The sequence below is a fragment of the Salmo salar genome, chromosome 29 (genome assembly GCF_965601325.2).
Source record: "Salmo salar chromosome 29, fSalSal1, whole genome shotgun sequence".
In the NCBI taxonomy this organism is placed as follows: Eukaryota; Metazoa; Chordata; class Actinopteri; order Salmoniformes; family Salmonidae; genus Salmo; species Salmo salar.
In genome coordinates this window covers 38,485,342-38,512,513 of record NC_138319.1, presented here as the reverse complement: position 1 = coordinate 38,512,513, position 27,172 = coordinate 38,485,342, and the positions used below count along the sequence as shown (strand labels likewise).

Sequence of the window (27,172 nt, the reverse complement as noted above, 5' to 3'; positions counted from 1 at the left end):
CACAGCAAAGGACTGTAGTTTGTGAGCTAGAAATTAACATCCTGACAGTCAAAAAAAGACAACAACTACTAGGATACAGATGTGATGTACTTTCCTGTGTTGTAATAAACAATTGGCAAAAAATACACAAAAAAATATGAATACCACAAAAGATATCTGGGGAATTGAAAGCCACAATCTATCTGCAATATTGAAGCTGATCTACCCCGTAAAAAAAAAAATATATATATATATATATATATATTAACAATTAAAAATATATAATCAAAATAAAGGAATGTCAGCAATCTCGGTTTGGTTTATTTATTCTGGTACAATAGACAGCACATCAAATGTACATAGCTTGATGATGTTGATGGCTGTAGATTCTAGCATAGAAACAACTGTGTGTTAGCAGGGAGCTAATGCTACCATTACATTAGGGGATGCTAGCTAACTCACTAGTACAGCAATAACATACAGGAAGCCCCCAATAGCAGATCAAATCAAAATGTAGACCTTACAGTGCAATCCTTACTTACAAGCCCTTAACAAACAAAGCAGTTTTAAGAAATGTTTTTGTTGTTGAAATATAACAAATAATTAAGGAGCAACAATACACAACGCGCGCGGCTAACAGGGGGTACCGGCGAGCGGGGGCTATATACAGGGAGTACCGGTACAGAGTCAATGTGGGGCCGGGGCGCAGGCGGCGGGGGCCCGGTTAGTCGAGGTAATTGAGGTAATATGTACATGTAGGTAAAGGTAAAGTGAATATGCATGGATAATAAACAGAGAGTAGCAGCAGCGTATAAATTGGGGGTCGGGTGGGAACAATGCAAATAGTCCGGTTAGCCATTTGATTAGCTGTTCAGGAGTCTTATGGCTTGGGGGGTAGAAGCTGTTTAGAAGCCTCTTGGTCCTTGACTTGGCGCTCCGCTACTGCTTGCCATGCGGTAGCAGAGAGAACAGTCTATGACTGGGGTGGCTGGAGTCCTTGGCAATCTTTCCTCTGACACCGCCTGGTATAGAGGTCCTGGACGGCAGAAAGCTTGGCCCAAGTGATGTACTGGGCCATACGAACTACCCTCTATAGTGACTTGCGGTCGGAGGCAGAGCAGTTGCCATACCAGGCGGTGACGCAACCAGTCAGGATGCTCTCGATGGTGCAGCTGAGGAACTTTTTGAGGATCTGAGGACCCATGCCAAATATTTTCAGTCTCCTGACCGGGAATAGGTTTTGTCGTGCCGTCTTCACGACTGTATTGGTGTGTTTGGACCATGATAGTTTGTTGGTGATGTGGACAACTCAACCTGCTCCATTTCAGCCCCGTCGATGAGAATGGGGGCGTGCTCGGTCCACCTTTTTCTGTAGTCCACAATCATCTCCTTTGTCTTGATCACGTTGAGGGAGAGGTTGTTGTCCTGCCACCACACTGCCAGGTCTCTGACCTCCTCCCTACAGGCTGTCTCGTCGTTGTCGGTGATCAGACCTACCACTGATGTGTCGTCTGCAAACGTAATGATGGTGTTGGAGTCGTACTTGGCCATATTTACTTACACAGATTTATATACCTATTTATATACATCAGGAAATGTACATAGTGAACCTAGTACACAATGTAAATACGCATATAGAATACATTATTTGCGATCTCCCCCTATCTGCCAGCGTAACCAATGATATTACACCATATTGACATCTGACTTGAACCAACGAATTATAAAAGATAAATATTACATTTTTTATTTCTGCAGTGGCAAGTAGAAACATTGCTAACCCCGTTGCATAAGGATAGAGGCAGGATGATCTGCATCCGACTCCACCTAGACCTGTTCACAGGGATAATGTGCCAACTAGACCTGTTCACAGGGATAATGTGCCAACTAGACCTGTTCACAGGGATAATGTGCCAACTAGACCTGTTCACAGGGATAATGTGCCAACTAGACCTGTTCACAGGGATAATGTGCCAACTAGACCTATTCACAGGGATAATGTGCCAACTAGACCTGTTCACAGGGATAATGTGCCAACTAGACCTGTTCACAGGGATAATGTGCCAACTGCATCTGTTCACAGGGATAATGTGCCAACTAGACCTGTTCACAGGGATAATGTGCCAACTAGACGAAATTGACAGGGATAATGTGCCAACTAGACCTGTTCACAGGGATAATGTGCCAACTAGACCTGTTCACAGGGATAATGTGCCAACTGCATCTGTTCACAGGGATAATGTGCCAACTAGACCTATTGACAGGGATAATGTGCCAACTAGACCTGTTCACAGGGATAATGTGCCAACTAGACCTGTTCACAGGGATAATGTGCCTACTAGACCTGTTCACAGGGAAAATGTGCCAACTGCATCTGTTCACAGGGATAATATGCCAACTAGACCCATTGACAGGGATAATGTGCCAACTAGACCTGTTCACAGGGATAATGTGCCAACTAGACCTGTTCACAGGGATAATGTGCCAACTAGACCTGTTCACAGGGATAATGTGCCAACTAGACCTGTTCACAGGGATAATGTGCCAACTAGACCTGTTCACAGGGATAATGTGCCAACTAGACCCGTTGACAGGGATAATGTGCCAACTAGACCTGTTCACAGGGATAATGTGCCAACTAGACCCGTTGACAGGGATAATGTGCCAACTGCATCTGTTCACAGGGATAATGTATAATTTCGTATTTGTCAGCCTAAATGAAATGAGTGGGTCCTGCCTTGATGACTGTCTAAGAGTTACATTAGTTGTCCTTTAGATTTTTGAAGTCTTGAATTATTATTTGGAATGACATGCTAGTAGTAATAAAGCTAACTGCTCCACCTAGCAAGCAACAGGTCTACTTGTAACTAGCTAGCTAGCTACATTGCTAAGCTTTTTGCAAGATATGTAAAGTTGGGAGTTATTTTATTAATTACATTGATGGTGTCCTGTTTCTCTAACTAAATAAATGACACATTTACCTGATAGCAGTTTGTCGGACGGAGATCTCTTAGCAGCTGTGTTTAGTACCTTAGGTACGGAGAACGTGATTGGCAGACGTGATCATCAAAGATGTTACATGGATAGTACACAAGTATTTTGAACAAATTTGCAAGAATTCACATAGCCAACAAATGGTAATGTGTTCAGAATAAAATAATATGCACAAAATGTAAAAACCATCTCCTCCCTTGCCAGAGATCGTTCATCTGGAAAACTAAAGCAGAAACATTGCTTCGGCCCTCCACCTATGATAGGATCTGTAAAGAGAGAGGGGCCTTATGGGTCTGTTGTTTAATGCTGTTTAGGACTGAGTTAGTCAATTACGTATGGAGAGCAAGTGTGAGGCACAGCTAACTTGTGTCTTCTCTGTCCAGACTCCGTTGTCTTCCTGTGAAACTGACCCCCTTACTGCCTGCCTGCCTTACTGTCTTACTGCCTGCTTTACTACCTTACTGCCTGACTGCCTGACTGCCTGACTGCCTTACTGCCTGCCTTACTGCCGTACTGCCTGACTACCTGACTGCCTGACTGCCTTACTGACTGCCTTACTGCCTGACTACCTGACTGCCTGACTGCCTTACTGCCTGCCTTACTGCCGTAATGCCTGACTGCCTTACTGCCTTACTGCATGCTTGATTGCCGTACTGCCTGACTGACACCTTAATGCCTGGTTATGCTTGCCTTCCTGCCTTACTGCCTGCCTTCCTGCTCTATGGCCTTACTACCTTACTGTCAGCCTATCTACCTTATTGCCTCACTGCCTGCTTTACTGCCTTACTGCCTTTCTTACTGCCTTACAGCCTTATTGACTTCTTTAATGCCTTACCACCTGACTGACTGCCTGACTGTATGCATTTCTGTCTTACTGTCTTACTGCCTTACTGCCTGCCTCACTGCCTGCTTTACTGCCTTACTGCCCTTCTTACTGCCTTATTGACTTGATGTCTTACTGCCTGGCTTACTGCCTTACTGCCTGCCTTACTGCCTGTCTGATTGCCTTACCACCTGACTACCTGACTGCCTTTTTGCTTCTTTTCTGTCTGCTTTAATGCCTTACTGCCTGCCTTACTGCATCACTTCCTTATTCCCTGGCTTACTGCCTTACTACCTTACTGCCTAACTGCCTGCATTACTGCCTTATTACCCTACAGCCTTACTACCTTACCTTCTGCCTTACTGCCTTACAGCCTTTCAGCCTTACTGCCTTACTACCTTACTGCCTTATTACCTTACTACCTTACTGCCTTTCTGCCTTACTACCTTCTTTCTGCCTTACTATCTCACTGCCTGTCTTACTACCTTACTGCCTTACTACATTACCACCTTACTGCCTTACTGCCTTGCTGCATTACTGACTTATTGCCTTACTGTCTGCTTTACTTCCTTACTGCCTGCATTACTGCCTTACTACCCTACTACACTACTGCTTTACTGCCTTACTACCTTACTGCTTGCCTTACTGCCTGACTGCCTTACTGCCTGCCTTAAGAAAAAATGTCTAAAATGCATTGAGAACAGGAGAATTCTAGGATATATCCAATAGCTGGGACAATCTTTAACCTCCTTACTACCTTACTGCCTGACTTACTTTCTTACTGCCAGACTGCCTGCCTTACTATCTGACTGCATGCCTTACTGCCTTTTTACCTGCTTTACCGCCTTACAGTCTTACTCCTTCACTGCCTTACTGCCTTGCTGCCTGACTTACTGTCTTACTACCTGTCTTACTACCTTACTGCCTGCCTTACTACCTTACTACCTTACTGCCTTACTAACTTACAACCTTTCTGCCTTTCTGCCTTACAATCTTCCTGCCTTACTGCCTTACTATTTTACTGCCTTACTACCTTTCTTCTTTACTGCCTTGCTACCTTACGTCCTCAAACAATCGCATGGCATGTTTTCGCTGTAATAGCTACTGTAAATCAGACAGTGCAGTTAGATTAACAATAATTTAAGCTTTCATCCGATGTAAGACACTTATATGTACCTAAATGTTTAATATCCATAATTCTTATAATTATTTATTTGAATTGCGTGCCCTCCAGTTTCACCGGAAGTTGTCACGCTAGCGGGATGCCTAGCCCTGAGAAAATAAACCTTACTGCCTTACCACCTTACTGCCTTGCTGCCTGCCTTACTGCCTGACAATCTTACTCCTTTACTACTTTACTACCTTACTGCCTTACTACCTTAATGGCTGACAATCTTACTAATTTACTACCTTACTGCCTTACTACTTTACTACCGTACAGCCTACTAGCTTACTACTTTACTACCATACTGCCTTACCACCTTACTGTCTTGCTGCCTTCCTTAATGCCTTACAATCTTACTCCTTTACTACTTGACTACCTTACTACCTTACAGCCTTACTACCTAGCTGCCTTGCTGTCTAGCTTACTGCTTTACTATCTTACTCCTTTATTACCTTATTACCTTACTGCCTTACTACCTTACTGCCTTACTACCCTACTGTATTACTCATTTACTACCTTACTGCCTTTCTACCTTACAGCCTTCCTGCCTAACAACCTTACGACCTTACTGCCTTACTACATTACTGCCTTACTACATTACTGCCTTTCTGCCTTGCTGCCTGCCTTACTGCCTTACTACCTGTCTTACTGCCTGTCTTACTGCCTGCTTACTACTTTACTGCCTGCCTTATTACCTGCCTTAATACCTTACTGCCTTAAAGTCTTACTGCCTGCCTTACTGCTTTACTGCCTGTCTTACTGCCAGCCTTAATGTTGTCTTACTGCCTGCCTTACTACCTTACTGCCTTATTGCCTTACTGCCTGCCTTATCACCTTACTGCCTGTCTTACTGCCTGTCTTACTGCCTGTCTTATTGCCTTGCTGTCTGCAACAACTTTCTGCTATTTCAAACATCTCCAACAGCAGTCTCTCTACTTCTCTTCGTACTGTTTCTCCCTCTCTCCCCTCCACCTCCACTCCCGCCCCTCACTGCTTTCCTCCCTCCCTCCTTCCCTCCCTCTCTCTCTCTCTCTTTCTCTCTCTCTCTCTCTCTTTCCCTCTTCCTCAGACACTCTGTAGTCACTGCCTGAAGCAGTAATCGGACAACTGTCGTTCTCACTCTGCCTCGGTCTCTTGAGATCCCAGCTAGTGTGTGTATCGGTGTTCCATGGGTTCTAACACTTAAAATGAAAAAGAAAAAGTTGTCTTGTAGCTGGTAATTTGTTGCGTTACAGGTTCTACCAACTCTTTAAAAACTCTTTTTGGATGAAGTTTCTCTGTTGTTTCTGGACTGGACAGACTTGGCTGTAGAAGATTAGAACGAAACTTAAAGGAAGGGATACCAGCAAAAGTACAGGGATTCCACCATAATTGGAGTGAGTATGACTTTGTATTCTTAAAGCGGTATTCAATTCAATGCTATTTCACTGTTTATCTGGTTAGTCTGATGCCTGCCTGCCTGTCACTGGGTCTGCTATATCAATATGTATTTTAATTTTTTTTATCTTACTCTACTCTGCTCCTAAAGTAACTTAGTATTACGGGTATCATTGTAAACTGTAATAATTCAATTAATTGAGGCATTAAAAGCATTTTGTAATTAAATATTGATATATTGACATGTATTATTTAGCGTTACGTAGTTTTAACACCGTGTTTTGAGGCAGAAAGATATCTCTGACATAATGTTAGACCGTTTTAACGCCGTGTTTTGAGGCAGAATAATATCTCTGACATAATGTTAGATCGTTTTAACACCTTGTTTTGATGCAGAATGATATCTCTGACATAACAGCAGTTAATATATAATCTCAGGTAAATGACCACATGATATAGTTGTTGTCTTGAAATGTTTAATCCACTATCTCAAAATATCAAAATAACATATTTATTTCAAAAGAAATGTTTTATTAAATGTTATTTTAGAGCGATATTATTAGGATAACGTACAACATTGAATGTGTCCATCTTAAAATAACTGTAGGTCAATGATTACATCCAAAATATAAAAACAAGTTTGGAAGCTACTTGAGTTGGACAAATGTAAATTGTAACAAATGTTAAATTACATTAATATGAAAACACTAATACTAATACATTATACGTTAAAATATATGAAAATATATCACAATGTATAAACTGAATGTTTGAGAATTAAATAATCTTAGGACTTAATGGTATGCTCTTAAGTATTAATAAAATGATTGACTTTTTTGAAATAAAATATTGCTCTTTAATTTTAAATGTATATGGAATATGGTTGCAATTTCACTTGATTGCAAATTAATATTCCTATATATATATATATATATATATATATATATATATATATATATATATATATATACATATTCCATATACATTTAAAATTAAAGAGCAATATTTTCTTTCAAAAAAGTAAATCAGTATATATATATATATATATATATCCAGTAACCGTTGACTAAGTTGTTTTTTCAGTCATGCACAAATCAATTTTCAATGTTATTTAGCTCAACAATGAAAGCCCCCCCCAAAAATTTAAAATGTGAATTATTCAAACAAAAACAAATAATGAAACAAATGAAATAAATATCAATTGCAAAGCACCAAAAAAATTAAAAAAAATAGAAGCTATTTCCGACATTACCAAGTCGTATAGGATATCCGTGTCCTGAGCTCCCAGTTAACATTTTCGATGCGTCGAAGCAAAACATACCAGGCCTTGCTGGAGTCTCTTCTCCACTGGTAGATTAAACAACAGCAGCCCAGTTAAATCAGTTGACATCCAATGCCATCTGCTCTTGCTGCAGCCTGGCCAGGAATGCTGTAGAGTATTACTCCTTATAGCCTGAGCGTCTTACAGTCCTCAAGACACAGAGAACAACCGCTAACCCCGGCACCACCAATCACGTCTTCTAGCCTAGCTATAACACAGAGGTCTGGTAATACTGATCTATACTATAATATACTATACTGTACTACGTTATACCGTACTGCTTTTGTATATGTGACAGCTTTATATTATACAGAAGAACACATTTCAGTCTTGTGTTGATCAATGAAGTATTATTTGCTCCTCTTCGTGTTTTTTAACAACACGGTATTAGACTCTCTCTCTCTCTCTGTCTCTGTCGCGAGGTAAATGTGCAACAGTAAAGTGAAGGAGGTTGTACGGTGATGTGTGTATGATCGGAGACTGACGTTAACTCAGTAATTATTATTCTCTGTGAGGCGTTTTTTGATCTCTCTCTCTCTCAAATGAAATGGTGCTTTCCCTTTTGATATACTCTCTTTTAATGTTCTATAATATGGTGCTTTCCCTTTTGATTTACTCTCTTTTAATGTTCTATCTGCGCCAAGTGCAACTGCCTTGATGGTTGTTGGAAAAATACGATTTTTAAGTCTAGTTCTTAGATAAAAGAGTGACTAGATAGAAAGTATAGGATATAAAGAGGTAAGCAAGCAGGTTTCTCTCTCTCTACCTCTCTCTCTCTTTCTCTCTACCTATCTCTCTCTCTCTTTCTCTCTCTCTTTCTCTCTCTCTCTCTCTACCTCTCTCCCTGTCTCTCTCTCCCTCTCTCTCTCTCTACCTCTCTCTCTCTCTCTCTCTCTCTCTCTCTCTCTCTCTCTCTCTCTCTCTCTCTTCTCTTTCTCTCTACCTCTCCCTTTCTCTCTCTCTCTCCCTCTCTACCTCTCTCTACCTCTCTCTCTCTCTTTCTCTCCCTCTTACACCCTCTGTCTTTCTCTCTCTGTGTAGACAAACATGACAGTGATCCTGGCTGGTTGGCTGCATAAGGCAAGCAACCTGCTGCGACCCATTCACTCACACAATAGGCCTGTTTATCCAATGAAGGGACAATGAGAAGGCTGATTTGGGTTGTTTACTGACTGTATTTGCTTTAATAAGGCAAACTGGGACGCTGCAGGAAGAGAACCAGGCATATTGGGACACTGCAGGGAGAGAACCAGGCATATTGGGGCACTGCAGGGAGAGAACCAGGCATATTGGGACACTGCAGGGAGAGAACCAGGCATACTGGGACACTGCAGGGAGAGAACCAGGCATATTGGGGCACTGCAGGGAGAGAACCAGGCATACTGGGACACTGCAGGGAGAGAACCAGGCATCAAACCCCTTATTGGTAGCCGTTCTACCTAGGCTGCAGTGTGCATCATGTAATTAAATAGAGTGTTATTATACACAGTATGATAAGTATTATATTTCTGCTGTGTATTATATGTCGTTTTGAGGTGTGTACAGACACATCCAGCCCTACTCAGAGAGCCAGCTGTGGTAGTAGTGGTAGTAGTAGTGGTAGTAGTAGTAGTGGTCATGGTAGACAGTGGTTGGACAGACACATCCAGCCCTACTCAGGGAGCCAGCTGTGGCAGTAGTAGTCAGTGGCTGGTCGGCCGCGATGACGGAAGAGGAAGCATTGTTTGCCTTCAGAAGACCTTGTTTATTGTAGAAGCCTTACGTGTGTGTGTGTGCGTGTGTCTTTGTATGTATCTGTGTGTGTGTGTGTGTGTGTGTGTGTGTGTGTGTGTGTGTGTGTGTGTGTGTGTGTGTGTGTGTGTGTGTGTGTGTGTGTGTGTGTGTGTGTGTGTGTGGCCCGGTCAATCTCCTAGTCAATCTTCTTCTTCTTCTCTCAGAGATGGAAGACACAGAGGTTTAATTGATACGGTTTGTGTGTGTGTGAGAGAGAGAGAGAGAGAGAGAGAGAGAGAGAGAGAGAGAGAGAGAGAGACACAGAGGAGAGAGAGAGAGAGAGAGAGAGAGAGAGACAGAGAGAGGATGGAATCCCAGGTTGTCTATTAAATGAGGGTTTCTATTTAGTTAACGCGCGGCTGTTTGGCACGAGGAAATGTGTCCTAAAGAGCAGGAAATGAGTCTCTGGGATCAGGTGTTGACTGCTCTCCTCCCCCCTCTCATCTACCAGTAATACCCACTTAACGGTTTGTTTGTTGTTGGTCATATGTTTACCTTCTATTCCATCTTAAGGAAACTACTGAGCTGAAAGAACAAACAGGACCAACAGGAATTAGCAATGTGATTTATTTTTGGGGATTATGCATCAGGATTATTATGTTTGTTTACACATTTTTGAATCTTATTAAATGTAGTATATTTCCCTCCTTGACTTCTCTATGTCGTATTTTCTCCGGGATTAAACAATACTTAACAGGTCAAATTTTAAACGTAATTTTTTGTTGTTGTTGAATTAACAAAACTTTTCTTATCATATTCTTTGCCAAATATAATAGGTTAATAAAAAGATATTATAAATTAATTCCAAACTAAATGTTTGATTTAGGTCAAAATATTGGATCTTAGACTTTTTCTAGTATGCGTGTTTACATTGAGGGAAAGTGTTCGAGCCAGTATTATTGGCCTTCCTTTCATGTGTGGTGCGGTGGTAAATAAGTGTTGTTTTTGCATCTCTCTCTCTGTCTATCTCTCCGTCTCTATCTCTCTCTCTCTCTCTCTCTCGTCAGTCTCGGTCTTTCTGTGGCAGCCACGGCTGTGCGGTAGGGAGGGTGTGATAAAATGTCTACCTTAAATCTTGTTTGATGGGCCCTCAAAGGGGAACTGGCCTTCTGGAAGTAATTTGGTGGGTTGAAGAGCACGGTATTAACAGGTTTAATGTAGCTATTCCGTGGATTGTTGCGTGGAGTAGCATGTCAGATTCAACAAAACGATAGAGACAAACTGCCGCATGTGTTAGGAATTACACCTTTTAATTACAGATAATTACAAATTCCTAAATGTATCTTGCTGTGTGCTTCCACACGTTAATATATATATATATATATATATATATATATATATATATATATATATATATATATATATATATATTTCATTTGTGTGTTATAGCTGACCATTGTCGGTCAATTATTAACATATGGGCATGTTTTTGATCCCATGAAAATGTTCACATAATATGCTAATTAACCTTTCTATTATAAGCTTTCATTCTATACTTAGATTAAAGTTTAATGAGACATTTTCATATTTTATTTGGTGACAATAATTACTTGAAAATAAGTAATTTTAATGAATTGAACTATATAGGGGTGGCAGGTAGCCTAGTGGTTAGAGCGTTGGTGCCAGTAAGCGAAAGCTTGCCAGATCAAATCCCCAAACTGACAAGGTAAAAATCTGTTGTTCTGCTCCTGAACAAGGTATTTTCATTGTAAATAAGAACCTGTTCTTAACTGACTTGCCTCGTTAAATATTAAATAAAAGGTGAAAAAGAAAATCTACGAAGGCGCTAAACTACACAAGCACCGTTTACATCTGATGTTGATTAGGTTATATTCCAATATTAAAGTGTTTAAATCCCGTTCCTTCTCTCAGTTAGAAACCCAGAGAGGTACATGTAGCCTATTTTCTCAAATGCTAAATATTGCATAGATTAAAAAAAGAAAAAAACTTCCCCGAAGGTAATCAGTGTGGTGTTTGTTGGCGACGCAGTGGGTCTCTTTGGCCACGCAGACGCACAGAGAGATGCTAGTGGAAGCAGACGCACAGAGAGATGCTAGTGGAAGCAGACGCACAGAGAGATGCTAGTGGAAGCAGACGCACAGAGAGATGCTAGTGGAAGCAGACGCACAGAGAGATGCTAGTGGAAGCAGACGCACAGAGAGATGCTAGTGGAAGCAGACGCACAGAGAGATGCTAGTGGAAGCAGACGCACAGAGAGATGCTGGTGGAAGCAGACGCACAGAGAGATGCTGGTGGAAGCAGACGCACAGAGAGATGCTGGTGGAAGCAGACGCACAGAGAGATGCTAGTGGAAGCAGACGCACAGAGAGATGCTAGTGGAAGCAGACGCACAGAGAGATGCTGGTGGAAGCAGACGGACAGAGAGATGCTAGTGGAAGCAGACGCACAGAGAGATGCTAGTGGAAGTGTAGCGTTTTTGTAAACTGTCTCTAATCCCACTCCACATCTGTATTCAATTGTTGTGTGTATCTACATTCTTCTCCATTGGAGATATTTGTCCTGGCCAACCATGAACCATGCGGACAGAACTGAAACTCTTAAGTAAGGGTATCAGTTGTTTTAAACTTATTTTGATTGAATCGTTGTTTCTCAAAAAATGTGTAACTCAGAACACATGGGGTTTTTCATAGTCTGTAAAATTCAAAGAAACATGCACTCTGTGCCATATAAAATTAAATGTGTAAAATCTTTTGTAAAAAAAATCATCGATGCATCTTTTTTTTAAACCAAAAACTAATAGCACAGATGGACCTAATTGTATTTTCTGTAATGTATTATTTTACCTAAATATGTATATAATCTAAACCTACATGTATTTTTGTTACACCTTGAACAGTCTAATTAATATCTATCTAGTAGCAACAAATCAAACAAATGATATGAATCCTACAAGCCTCGTTGAATCCTGGTACTAGAATAAGAACTGGTACATTCTCCCACGAGAAAACCCAAGCAAAAACCATCACCTTCCAATAATACCTGCTGCCATTCATTCACTCAGTGTGTCTCTGAGTCTCTGCTGCGTCCGTCGAGGTGGATCAGTCAGACAGACAGCCTGCATGCGGCGATGCTGATCAATGTGAAGACCTCTGGTTAGCTCTCTGGTTAGCTCTCTGGTTAGCTCTCTGGTTAGCCCTCTGGTTAGCTCTCTGGTTGTCTCTCTGGTTAGCCCTCTGGTTAGCTCTCTGGTTAGCTCTCTGGTTGTCTCTCTGGTTAGCTCTCTGGTTAGCCCTCTGGTTAGCCCTCTGGTTAGCCCTCTGGTTAGCTCTCTGGTTAGCTCTCTGGTTAGCTCTCTGGTTAGCCCTCTGGTTAGCTCTCTGGTTAGTCTCTCTGGTTAGCTCTCTGGTTAGCCCTCTGGTTAGCTCTCTGGTTGTCTCTCTGGTTAGCCCTCTGGTTAGCTCTCTGGTTAGCTCTCTGGTTAGCTCTCTGGTTAGCCCTCTGGTTAGCTCTCTGGTTAGCTCTCTGGTTAGCTCTCTGGTTAGCTCTCTGGTTAGCCCTCTGGTTAGCCCTCTGGTTAGCTCTCTGGTTAGCCCTCTGGTTAGCCCTCTGGTTAGCTCTCTGGTTGTCTCTCTGGTTAGCCCTCTGGTTAGCTCTCTGGTTAGCCCTCTGGTTGTCTCTCTGGTTAGCTCTCTGGTTAGCTCTCTGGTTAGCTCTCTGGTTAGCTCTCTGGTTAGCCCTCTGGTTAGTCTCTCTGGTTGTCTCACTGGTTCTCTAGGGTAGCTGTAACTGTGTTCTGTTCTCTAGGGTAGCTTTAACTGTGTTCTGTTCTCTATGGTAGCTGTAACTGTGTTCTGTTCTCTAGGGTAGCTGTAACTGTGTTCTGTTCTCTAGGGTAGCTGTAACTGTGTTCTGTTCTCTATGGTAGCTGTAACTGTGTTCTGTTCTCTATGGTAGCTGTAACTGTGTTCTGCTCTCTAGGGTAGCTGTAACTGTGTTCTGTTCTCTATGGTAGCTGTAACTGTGTTCTGTTCTCTATGGTAGCTGTAACTGTGTTCTGTTCTCTATGGTAGCTGTAACTGTGTTCTGTTCTCTAGGGTAGCTGTAAATGTGTTCTGTTCTCTAGGGTAGCTTTAACTGTGTTCTGTTCTCTAGGGTAGCTGTAACTGTGTTCTGTTCTCTAGGGTAGCTGTAACTGTGTTCTGTTCTCTAGGGTAGCTGTAACTGTGTTCTGTTCTCTATGGTAGCTGTAACTGTGTTCTGTTCTCTAGGGTAGCTGTAACTGTGTTCTGTTCTCTAGGGTAGCTGTAACTGTGTTCTGTTCTCTAGGGTAGCTGTAACTGTGTTCTTCAAGAGCGGGTGTTCACCTGGTGGCAGTAGGCTGGAGAGTCTATATCACCTGCAGTAGTCTGGAGGGTCTATATCACCTGCAGTAGACTGGAGGGTCTATATCACCTGCAGTAGTCTGGATGGTCTATATCACCTGCAGTGGGCTGGAGGGTCTATATCACCTGCAGTAGACTGGAGAGTCTATATCACCTGCAGTAGAATGGAGAGTCTATATCACCTGCAGTAGAATGGAGAGTCTATATCACCTGCAGTAGAATGGAGAGTCTATATCACCTGCAGCAGACTGGAGAGTCTATATCACCTGCAGTAGAATTGGAGGGTCTATATCACCTGCAGTAGACTGGAGGGTCTATATCACCTGCAGTAGTCTGGAGAGTCTATATCACCTGCAGTAGTCTGGAGGGTCTATATCACCTGCAGTAGACTGGAGGGTCTATATCACCTGCAGTAGTCTGGAGGGTCTATATCACCTGCAGTGGGCTGGAGGGTCTATATCACCTGCAGTAGACTGGAGAGTCTATATCACCTGCAGTAGAATGGAGAGTCTATATCACCTGCAGTAGAATGGATGGTCTATATCACCTGCAGTAGACTGGAGGGTCTATATCACCTGCAGTAGACTGGAGAGTCTATATCACCTGCAGTAGAATGGAGGGTCTATATCACCTGCAGTAGAATGGAGGGTCTATATCACCTGCAGTAGACTGGAGGGTCTATATCACCTGCAGTAGGCTGGATGGTCTATATCACCTGCAGTAGACTGGAGGGTCTATATCACCCGCAGTAGGCTGGATGGTCTATATCACCTGCAGTAGGCTGGAGGGTCTATATCACCTGCAGTAGCCTGGAGGGTCTATATCACCTGCAGTAGGCTGGATGGTCTATATCACCTGCACTAGTCTGGAGGGTCTATATCACCTGCAGTAGGATGGATGGTCTATATCACCTGCAGTAGGATGGATGGTCTATATCCCCTGCAGTAGGCTGGAGGGTCTATATCACCTGCAGTAGTCTGGATGGTCTATATCACCTGCAGTAGGATGGATGGTCTATATCACCTGCAGTAGGCTGGATGGTCTATATCACCTGCAGTAGGCTGGAGGGTCTATATCACCTGCAGTAGTCTGGATGGTCTATATCACCTGCAGTAGGCTGGATGATCTATATCACCTACAGTAGGATGGAGGGTCTATATCACCTGTAGTAGGATGGATTGTCTATATCACCTGCAGTAGCCTGGGGGTCTATATCACCTGCAGTAGGCTGGATGGTCTATATCACCTGCAGTAGGCTGGATGGTCTATATCACCTGCAGTAGGCTGGATGGTCTATATCACCTGCAGTAGACTGGAGAGTCTATATCACCTGCAGTAGAATGGAGAGTCTATATCACCTGCAGTAGGATGGATGGTCTATATCACCTGCAGTAGGCTGGAGGGTCTATATCACCTGCAGTAGACTGGATGGTCTATATCACCTGCAGTAGGATGGAGGGTCTATATCACCTGCAGTAGGCTGGAGGGTCTATATCACCTGCAGTAGACTGGAGGGTCTATATCACCTGCAGTAGGCTGGATGGTCTATATCACCTGCAGTAGGCTGGAGGGTCTATATCACCTGCAGTAGGCTGGAGGGTCTATATCACCTGCAGTAGGCTGGAGGGTCTATATCACCTGCAGTAGCCTGGAGGGTCTATATCACCTGCAGTAGGCTGGATGGTCTATATCACCTGCAGTAGTCTGGAGGGTCTATATCACCTGCAGTAGGCTGGATGGTCTATATCACCTGCAGTAGGCTGGAGGGTCTATATCACCTGCAGTAGGCTGGAGGGTCTATATCACCTGCAGTAGGCTGGAGGGTCTATATCACCTGCAGTAGTCTGGATGGTCTATATCACCTGCAGTAGGCTGGATGGTCTATATCACCTGCAGTAGTCTGGAGGGTCTATATCACCTGCAGTAGTCTGGAGGGTCTATATCACCTGCAGTAGGCTGGAGGGTCTATATCACCTGCAGTAGGATGGAGGGTCTATATCACCTGCAGTAGGCTGGAGGGTCTATATCACCTGCAGTAGGCTGGAGGGTCTATATCACCTGCAGTAGGCTGGAGGGTCTATATCACCTGCAGTAGGCTGGAGGGTCTATATCACCTGCAGTAGGCTGGAGGGTCTATATCACCTGCAGTAGTCTGGAGGGTCTATATCACCTGCAGTAGGCTGGAGGGTCTATATCACCTGCAGTAGGCTGGAGGGTCTATATCACCTGCAGTAGGCTGGAGGGTCTATATCACCTGCAGTAGGCTGGAGGGTCTATATCACCTGCAGTAGTCTGGAGGGTCTATATCACCTGCAGTAGGCTGGAGGGTCTATATCACCTGCAGTAGTCTGGAGGGTCTATATCACCTGCAGTAGTCTGGAGGGTCTATATCACCTGCAGTAGACTGGAGGGTCTATATCACCTGCAGTAGGCTGGAGGGTCTATATCACCTGCAGTAGGCTGGAGGGTCTATATCACCTGCAGTAGTCTGGAGGGTCTATATCACCTGCAGTAGTCTGGAGGGTCTATATCACCTGCAGTAGGCTGGAGGGTCTATATCACCTGCAGTAGGCTGGAGGGTCTATATCACCTGCAGTAGGCTGGAGGGTCTATATCACCTGCAGTAGTCTGGAGGGTCTATATCACCTGCAGTAGGCTGGAGGGTCTATATCACCTGCAGTAGTCTGGAGGGTCTATATCACCTGCAGTAGGCTGGAGGGTCTATATCACCTGCAGTAGGCTGGAGGGTCTATATCACCTGCAGTAGGCTGGAGGGTCTATATCACCTGCAGTAGGCTGGAGGGTCTATATCACCTGCAGTAGTCTGGAGGGTCTATATCACCTGCAGTAGGCTGGAGGGTCTATATCACCTGCAGTAGTCTGGAGGGTCTATATCACCTGCAGTAGGCTGGAGGGTCTATATCACCTGCAGTAGTCTGGAGGGTCTATATCACCTGCAGTAGTCTGGAGGGTCTATATCACCTGCAGTAGGCTGGAGGGTCTATATCACCTGCAGTAGTCTGGAGGGTCTATATCACCTGCAGTAGTCTGGAGGGTCTATATCACCTGCAGTAGGCTGGAGGGTCTATATCACCTGCAGTAGTCTGGAGGGTCTATATCACCTGCAGTAGGCTGGAGGGTCTATATCACCTGCAGTAGGCTGGAGGGTCTATATCACCTGCAGTAGGCTGGAGGGTCTATATCACCTGCAGTAGTCTGGAGGGTCTATATCACCTGCAGTAGGCTGGAGGGTCTATATCACCTGCAGTAGGCTGGAGGGTCTATATCACCTGCAGTAGTCTGGAGGGTCTATATCACCTGCAGTAGTCTGGAGGGTCTATATCACCTGCAGTAGTCTGGAGGGTCTATATCACCTGCAGTAGGCTGGAGGGTCTATATCACCTGCAGTAGACTGGAGGGTCTATATCACCTGCAGTAGACTGGAGGGTCTATATCACCTGCAGTAGTCTGGAGGGTCTATATCACCTGCAGTAGGCTGGAGGGTCTATATCACCTGCAGTAGTCTGGAGGGTCTATATCACCTGCAGTAGTCTGGAGGGTCTATATCACCTGCAGTAGGCTGGAGGGTCTATATCACCTGCAGTAGTCTGGAGGGTCTATATCACCTGCAGTAGGCTGGAGGGTCTATATCACCTGCAGTAGGCTGGAGGGTCTATATCACCTGCAGTAGGCTGGAGGGTCTATATCACCTGCAGTAGGCTGGAGGGTCTATATCACCTGCAGTAGGCTGGAGGGTCTATATCACCTGCAGTAGGCTGGAGGGTCTATATCACCTGCAGTAGGCTGGAGGGTCTATATCACCTGCAGTAGTCTGGAGGGTCTATATCACCTGCAGTAGGCTGGAGGGTCTATATCACCTGCAGTAGTCTGGAGGGTCTATATCACCTGCAGTAGTCTGGAGGGTCTATATCACCTGCAGTAGGCTGGAGGGTCTATATCACCTGCAGTAGTCTGGAGGGTCTATATCACCTGCAGTAGGCTGGAGGGTCTATATCACCTGCAGTAGTCTGGAGGGTCTATATCACCTGCAGTAGGCTGGAGGGTCTATATCACCTGCAGTAGGCTGGAGGGTCTATATCACCTGCAGTAGTCTGGAGGGTCTATATCACCTGCAGTAGGCTGGAGGGTCTATATCACCTGCAGTAGTAACTGGATGGGTCTATATCACCTGCAGTAGGCTGGAGGGTCTATATCACCTGCAGTAGTCTGGAGGGTCTATATCACCTGCAGTAGGCTGGAGGGTCTATATCACCTGCAGTAGTCTGGAGGGTCTATATCACCTGCAGTAGTCTGGAGGGTCTATATCACCTGCAGTAGTCTGGAGGGTCTATATCACCTGCAGTAGACTGGAGGGTCTATATCACCTGCAGTAGGCTGGAGGGTCTATATCACCTGCAGTAGGCTGGAGGGTCTATATCACCTGCAGTAGGCTGGAGGGTCTATATCACCTGCAGTAGTCTGGAGGGTCTATATCACCTGCAGTAGTCTGGAGGGTCTATATCACCTGCAGTAGTCTGGAGGGTCTATATCACCTGCAGTAGGCTGGAGGGTCTATATCACCTGCAGTAGGCTGGAGGGTCTATATCACCTGCAGTAGTCTGGAGGGTCTATATCACCTGCAGTAGGCTGGAGGGTCTATATCACCTGCAGTAGTCTGGAGGGTCTATATCACCTGCAGTAGGCTGGAGGGTCTATATCACCTGCAGTAGTCTGGAGGGTCTATATCACCTGCAGTAGGCTGGAGGGTCTATATCACCTGCAGTAGTCTGGAGGGTCTATATCACCTGCAGTAGACTGGAGGGTCTATATCACCTGCAGTAGTCTGGAGGGTCTATATCACCTGCAGTAGTCTGGAGGGTCTATATCACCTGCAGTAGACTGGAGGGTCTATATCACCTGCAGTAGTCTGGAGGGTCTATATCACCTGCAGTAGGCTGGAGGGTCTATATCACCTGCAGTAGTCTGGAGGGTCTATATCACCTGCAGTAGTCTGGAGGGTCTATATCACCTGCAGTAGACTGGAGGGTCTATATCACCTGCAGTAGGCTGGAGGGTCTATATCACCTGCAGTAGGCTGGAGGGTCTATATCACCTGCAGTAGTCTGGAGGGTCTATATCACCTGCAGTAGGCTGGAGGGTCTATATCACCTGCAGTAGGCTGGAGGGTCTATATCACCTGCAGTAGGCTGGAGGGTCTATATCACCTGCAGTAGACTGGAGGGTCTATATCACCTGCAGTAGTCTGGAGGGTCTATATCACCTGCAGTAGACTGGAGGGTCTATATCACCTGCAGTAGTCTGGAGGGTCTATATCACCTGCAGTAGTCTGGAGGGTCTATATCACCTGCAGTAGTCTGGAGGGTCTATATCACCTGCAGTAGTCTGGAGGGTCTATATCACCTGCAGTAGACTGGAGGGTCTATATCACCTGCAGTAGTCTGGAGGGTCTATATCACCTGCAGTAGACTGGAGGGTCTATATCACCTGCAGTAGTCTGGAGGGTCTATATCACCTGCAGTAGTCTGGAGGGTCTATATCACCTGCAGTAGTCTGGAGGGTCTATATCACCTGCAGTAGGCTGGAGGGTCTATATCACCTGCAGTAGTCTGGAGGGTCTATATCACCTGCAGTAGGCTGGAGGGTCTATATCACCTGCAGTAGTCTGGAGGGTCTATATCACCTGCAGTAGGCTGGAGGGTCTATATCACCTGCAGTAGGCTGGAGGGTCTATATCACCTGCAGTAGTCTGGAGGGTCTATATCACCTGCAGTAGTCTGGAGGGTCTATATCACCTGCAGTAGTCTGGAGGGTCTATATCACCTGCAGTAGGCTGGAGGGTCTATATCACCTGCAGTAGACTGGAGGGTCTATATCACCTGCAGTAGACTGGAGGGTCTATATCACCTGCAGTAGTCTGGAGGGTCTATATCACCTGCAGTAGGCTGGAGGGTCTATATCACCTGCAGTAGTCTGGAGGGTCTATATCACCTGCAGTAGGCTGGAGGGTCTATATCACCTGCAGTAGGCTGGAGGGTCTATATCACCTGCAGTAGGCTGGAGGGTCTATATCACCTGCAGTAGGCTGGAGGGTCTATATCACCTGCAGTAGTCTGGAGGGTCTATATCACCTGCAGTAGGCTGGAGGGTCTATATCACCTGCAGTAGTCTGGAGGGTCTATATCACCTGCAGTAGGCTGGAGGGTCTATATCACCTGCAGTAGTCTGGAGGGTCTATATCACCTGCAGTAGGCTGGAGGGTCTATATCACCTGCAGTAGGCTGGAGGGTCTATATCACCTGCAGTAGTCTGGAGGGTCTATATCACCTGCAGTAGTCTGGAGGGTCTATATCACCTGCAGTAGTCTGGAGGGTCTATATCACCTGCAGTAGGCTGGAGGGTCTATATCACCTGCAGTAGGCTGGAGGGTCTATATCACCTGCAGTAGGCTGGAGGGTCTATATCACCTGCAGTAGTCTGGAGGGTCTATATCACCTGCAGTAGTCTGGAGGGTCTATATCACCTGCAGTAGGCTGGAGGGTCTATATCACCTGCAGTAGTCTGGAGGGTCTATATCACCTGCAGTAGGCTGGAGGGTCTATATCACCTGCAGTAGGCTGGAGGGTCTATATCACCTGCAGTAGTCTGGAGGGTCTATATCACCTGCAGTAGTCTGGAGGGTCTATATCACCTGCAGTAGTCTGGAGGGTCTATATCACCTGCAGTAGTCTGGAGGGTCTATATCACCTGCAGTAGGCTGGAGGGTCTATATCACCTGCAGTAGGCTGGAGGGTCTATATCACCTGCAGTAGTCTGGAGGGTCTATATCACCTGCAGTAGGCTGGAGGGTCTATATCACCTGCAGTAGTCTGGAGGGTCTATATCACCTGCAGTAGGCTGGAGGGTCTATATCACCTGCAGTAGTCTGGAGGGTCTATATCACCTGCAGTAGTCTGGAGGGTCTATATCACCTGCAGTAGGCTGGAGGGTCTATATCACCTGCAGTAGGCTGGAGGGTCTATATCACCTGCAGTAGGCTGGAGGGTCTATATCACCTGCAGTAGTCTGGAGGGTCTATATCACCTGCAGTAGGCTGGAGGGTCTATATCACCTGCAGTAGGCTGGAGGGTCTATATCACCTGCAGTAGGCTGGAGGGTCTATATCACCTGCAGTAGTCTGGAGGGTCTATATCACCTGCAGTAGGCTGGAGGGTCTATATCACCTGCAGTAGTCTGGAGGGTCTATATCACCTGCAGTAGTCTGGAGGGTCTATATCACCTGCAGTAGGCTGGAGGGTCTATATCACCTGCAGTAGGCTGGAGGGTCTATATCACCTGCAGTAGGCTGGAGGGTCTATATCACCTGCAGTAGTCTGGAGGGTCTATATCACCTGCAGTAGGCTGGAGGGTCTATATCACCTGCAGTAGTCTGGAGGGTCTATATCACCTGCAGTAGGCTGGAGGGTCTATATCACCTGCAGTAGTCTGGAGGGTCTATATCACCTGCAGTAGTCTGGAGGGTCTATATCACCTGCAGTAGTCTGGAGGGTCTATATCACCTGCAGTAGTCTGGAGGGTCTATATCACCTGCAGTAGGCTGGAGGGTCTATATCACCTGCAGTAGGCTGGAGGGTCTATATCACCTGCAGTAGGCTGGAGGGTCTATATCACCTGCAGTAGTCTGGAGGGTCTATATCACCTGCAGTAGGCTGGAGGGTCTATATCACCTGCAGTAGTCTGGAGGGTCTATATCACCTGCAGTAGTCTGGAGGGTCTATATCACCTGCAGTAGTCTGGAGGGTCTATATCACCTGCAGTAGGCTGGAGGGTCTATATCACCTGCAGTAGACTGGAGGGTCTATATCACCTGCAGTAGTCTGGAGGGTCTATATCACCTGCAGTAGACTGGAGGGTCTATATCACCTGCAGTAGGCTGGAGGGTCTATATCACCTGCAGTAGTCTGGAGGGTCTATATCACCTGCAGTAGGCTGGAGGGTCTATATCACCTGCAGTAGTCTGGAGGGTCTATATCACCTGCAGTAGTCTGGAGGGTCTATATCACCTGCAGTAGGCTGGAGGGTCTATATCACCTGCAGTAGGCTGGAGGGTCTATATCACCTGCAGTAGGCTGGAGGGTCTATATCACCTGCAGTAGGCTGGAGGGTCTATATCACCTGCAGTAGGCTGGAGGGTCTATATCACCTGCAGTAGTCTGGAGGGTCTATATCACCTGCAGTAGGCTGGAGGGTCTATATCACCTGCAGTAGTCTGGAGGGTCTATATCACCTGCAGTAGTCTGGAGGGTCTATATCACCTGCAGTAGTCTGGAGGGTCTATATCACCTGCAGTAGTCTGGAGGGTCTATATCACCTGCAGTAGTCTGGAGGGTCTATATCACCTGCAGTAGGCTGGAGGGTCTATATCACCTGCAGTAGTCTGGAGGGTCTATATCACCTGCAGTAGTCTGGAGGGTCTATATCACCTGCAGTAGGCTGGAGGGTCTATATCACCTGCAGTAGACTGGAGGGTCTATATCACCTGCAGTAGGCTGGAGGGTCTATATCACCTGCAGTAGGCTGGAGGGTCTATATCACCTGCAGTAGGATGGAGGGTCTATATCACCTGCAGTAGGCTGGAGGGTCTATATCACCTGCAGTAGGCTGGAGGGTCTATATCACCTGCAGTAGACTGGAGGGTCTATATCACCTGCAGTAGACTGGAGGGTCTATATCACCTGCAGTAGACTGGAGGGTCTATATCACCTGCAGTAGACTGGAGGGTCTATATCACCTGCAGTAGACTGGAGGGTCTATATCACCTGCAGTAGACTGGAGGGTCTATATCACCTGCAGTAGACTGGAGGGTCTATATCACCTGCAGTAGTCTGGAGGGTCTATATCACCTGCAGTAGACTGGAGGGTCTATATCACCTGCAGTAGTCTGGAGGGTCTATATCACCTGCAGTAGACTGGAGGGTCTATATCACCTGCAGTAGACTGGAGGGTCTATATCACCTGCAGTAGTCTGGAGGGTCTATATCACCTGCAGTAGGCTGGAGGGTCTATATCACCTGCAGTAGTCTGGAGGGTCTATATCACCTGCAGTAGACTGGAGGGTCTATATCACCTGCAGTAGACTGGAGGGTCTATATCACCTGCAGTAGTCTGGAGGGTCTATATCACCTGCAGTAGGCTGGAGGGTCTATATCACCTGCAGTAGGCTGGAGGGTCTATATCACCTGCAGTAGACTGGAGGGTCTATATCACCTGCAGTAGGCTGGAGGGTCTATATCACCTGCAGTAGACTGGAGGGTCTATATCACCTGCAGTAGGCTGGAGGGTCTATATCACCTGCAGTAGTCTGGAGGGTCTATATCACCTGCAGTAGGCTGGAGGGTCTATATCACCTGCAGTAGTCTGGAGGGTCTATATCACCTGCAGTAGAATGGAGGGTCTATATCACCTGCAGTAGGCTGGAGGGTCTATATCACCTGCAGTAGGATGGAGGGTCTATATCACCTGCAGTAGGCTGGAGGGTCTATATCACCTGCAGTAGGCTGGAGGGTCTATATCACCTGCAGTAGACTGGAGGGTCTATATCACCTGCAGTAGTCTGGAGGGTCTATATCACCTGCAGTAGACTGGAGGGTCTATATCACCTGCAGTAGACTGGAGGGTCTATATCACCTGCAGTAGACTGGAGGGTCTATATCACCTGCAGTAGTCTGGAGGGTCTATATCACCTGCAGTAGTCTGGAGGGTCTATATCACCTGCAGTAGACTGGAGGGTCTATATCACCTGCAGTAGGCTGGAGGGTCTATATCACCTGCAGTAGTCTGGAGGGTCTATATCACCTGCAGTAGGCTGGAGGGTCTATATCACCTGCAGTAGGCTGGAGGGTCTATATCACCTGCAGTAGTCTGGAGGGTCTATATCACCTGCAGTAGTCTGGAGGGTCTATATCACCTGCAGTAGGCTGGAGGGTCTATATCACCTGCAGTAGACTGGAGGGTCTATATCACCTGCAGTAGTCTGGAGGGTCTATATCACCTGCAGTAGGCTGGAGGGTCTATATCACCTGCAGTAGACTGGAGGGTCTATATCACCTGCAGTAGAATGGAGGGTCTATATCACCTGCAGTAGAATGGAGGGTCTATATCACCTGCAGTAGACTGGAGGGTCTATATCACCTGCAGTAGGCTGGAGGGTCTATATCACCTGCAGTAGAATGGAGGGTCTATATCACCTGCAGTAGGCTGGAGGGTCTATATCACCTGCAGTAGGCTGGAGGGTCTATATCACCTGCAGTAGGCTGGAGGGTCTATATCACCTGCAGTAGGCTGGAGGGTCTATATCACCTGCAGTAGACTGGAGGGTCTATATCACCTGCAGTAGACTGGAGGGTCTATATCACCTGCAGTAGACTGGAGGGTCTATATCACCTGCAGTAGACTGGAGGGTCTATATCACCTGCAGTAGTCTGGAGGGTCTATATCACCTGCAGTAGACTGGAGGGTCTATATCACCTGCAGTAGAATGGAGAGGTCTATATCACCTGCAGTAGACTGGAGGGTCTATATCACCTGCAGTAGAATGGAGGGTCTATATCACCTGCAGTAGTCTGGAGGGTCTATATCACCTGCAGTAGAATGGAGGGTCTATATCACCTGCAGTAGAATGGAGGGTCTATATCACCTGCAGTAGAATGGAGGGTCTATATCACCTGCAGTAGGCTGGAGGGTCTATATCACCTGCAGTAGAATGGAGGGTCTATATCACCTGCAGTAGGCTGGAGGGTCTATATCACCTGCAGTAGGCTGGAGGGTCTATATCACCTGCAGTAGGCTGGAGGGTCTATATCACCTGCAGTAGAATGGAGGGTCTATATCACCTGCAGTAGTCTGGAGGGTCTATATCACCTGCAGTAGGATGGAGGGTCTATATCACCTGCAGTAGACTGGAGGGTCTATATCACCTGCAGTAGACTGGAGGGTCTATATCACCTGCAGTAGAATGGAGGGTCTATATCACCTGCAGTAGACTGGAGGGTCTATATCACCTGCAGTAGGCTGGAGGGTCTATATCACCTGCAGTAGAATGGAGGGTCTATATCACCTGCAGTAGACTGGAGGGTCTATATCACCTGCAGTAGTCTGGAGGGTCTATATCACCTGCAGTAGTCTGGAGGGTCTATATCACCTGCAGTAGTCTGGAGGGTCTATATCACCTGCAGTAGGATGGAGGGTCTATATCACCTGCAGTAGAATGGAGGGTCTATATCACCTGCAGTAGAATGGAGGGTCTATATCACCTGCAGTAGGCTGGAGGGTCTATATCACCTGCAGTAGTCTGGAGGGTCTATATCACCTGCAGTAGAATGGAGGGTCTATATCACCTGCAGTAGGATGGAGGGTCTATATCACCTGCAGTAGTCTGGAGGGTCTATATCACCTGCAGTAGGCTGGAGAGTCTATATCACCTGCAGTAGGATGGAGGGTCTATATCACCTGCAGTAGTCTGGAGGGTCTATATCACCTGCAGTAGTCTGGAGGGTCTATATCACCTGCAGTAGTCTGGAGGGTCTATATCACCTGCAGTAGAATGGAGGGTCTATATCACCTGCAGTAGACTGGAGGGTCTATATCACCTGCAGTAGTCTGGAGGGTCTATATCACCTGCAGTAGACTGGAGGGTCTATATCACCTGCAGTAGAATGGAGGGTCTATATCACCTGCAGTAGAATGGAGAGTCTATATCACCTGCAGTAGAATGGAGGGTCTATATCACCTGCAGTAGACTGGAGGGTCTATATCACCTGCAGTAGAATGGAGGGTCTATATCACCTGCAGTAGACTGGAGGGTCTATATCACCTGCAGTAGTCTGGAGGGTCTATATCACCTGCAGTAGACTGGAGGGTCTATATCACCTGCAGTAGACTGGAGGGTCTATATCACCTGCAGTAGTCTGGAGGGTCTATATCACCTGCAGTAGAATGGAGGGTCTATATCACCTGCAGTAGAATGGAGGGTCTATATCCCCTGCAGTAGAATGGAGGGTCTATATCACCTGCAGTAGGATGGAGGGTCTATATCACCTGCAGTAGAATGGAGGGTCTATATCCCCTGCAGTAGGATGGAGGGTCTATATCACCTGCAGTAGAATGGAGGGTCTATATCACCTGCAGTAGAATGGAGGGTCTATATCCCCTGCAGTAGGATGGAGGGTCTATATCCCCTGCAGTAGAATGGAGGGTCTATATCCCCTGCAGTAGAATGGAGGGTCTATATCACCTGCAGTAGAATGGAGGGTCTATATCACCTGCAGTAGGCTGGAGGGTCTATATCACCTGCAGTAGAATGGAGGGTCTATATCACCTGCAGTAGGCTGGAGAGTCTATATCCCCTGCAGTAGAATGGAGGGTCTATATCACCTGCAGTAGAATGGAGGGTCTATATCCCCTGCAGTAGGATGGAGGGTCTATATCCCCTGCAGTAGGATGGAGGGTCTATATCCCCTGCAGTAGAATGGAGGGTCTATATCCCCTGCAGTAGAATGGAGGGTCTATATCACCTGCAGTAGAATGGAGGGTCTATATCACCTGCAGTAGCTGGAGGGTCTATATCACCTGCAGTAGTCTGGAGGGTCTATATCACCTGCAGTAGGCTGGAGGGTCTATATCACCTGCAGTAGAATGGAGGGTCTATATCACCTGCAGTAGAATGGAGGGTCTATATCACCTGCAGTAGAATGGATGGTCTATATCCCCTGCAGTAGAATGGAGGGTCTATATCACCTGCAGTAGGATGGAGGGTCTATATCACCTGCAGTAGGCTGGAGGGTCTATATCACCTGCAGTAGACTGGAGGGTCTATATCACCTGCAGTAGTCTGGAGGGTCTATATCACCTGCAGTAGTCTGGAGGGTCTATATCACCTGCAGTAGAATGGAGGGTCTATATCACCTGCAGTAGAATGGAGGGTCTATATCACCTGCAGTAGTCTGGAGGGTCTATATCCCCTGCAGTAGAATGGAGGGTCTATATCCCCTGCAGTAGAATGGAGGGTCTATATCCCCTGCAGTAGAATGGAGGGTCTATATCACCTGCAGTAGGATGGAGGGTCTATATCACCTGCAGTAGAGACTGGAGGAGTCTATATCACCTGCAGTAGGTTGGAGGGTCCGTCCAGCCTTCTCTCAAGTCTTTCTTTGCTCCGTTTCTAGTTTTTCCCCTCGCTGCTGTTTCACGGTGTTGTAGATATTTGAGTGTTTTATTTTCACCTCCTCCTCTTCTTCCTCCTCCTAGTCCTCCACATGTTGTGCGGTGTTATTGAGGGTTAGAGAGGGGTGTATTCCATGATGGTGGGGGATGTTATTGAG

The 27,172-nt window shown here is 46.2% G+C and overlaps 1 protein-coding gene across 16 annotated transcripts in view; it reads left to right on the top strand.

The window, feature by feature from the left end:
* Positions 1-6,017: 6,017 nt before the first annotated feature.
* The window catches only part of LOC106590661 (EYA transcriptional coactivator and phosphatase 1), a 65,870-nt gene continuing 44,715 nt past the window's right edge, over positions 6,018-27,172 (top strand). For all 16 annotated transcript variants that reach the window (XM_082970810.1, XM_082970820.1, XM_082970819.1 and 13 more), the window contains exon 1: positions 6,018-6,337. The gene's annotated coding sequence lies outside the window, so the exon portion shown is untranslated. The remainder of the gene's footprint in view (positions 6,338-27,172) is intronic.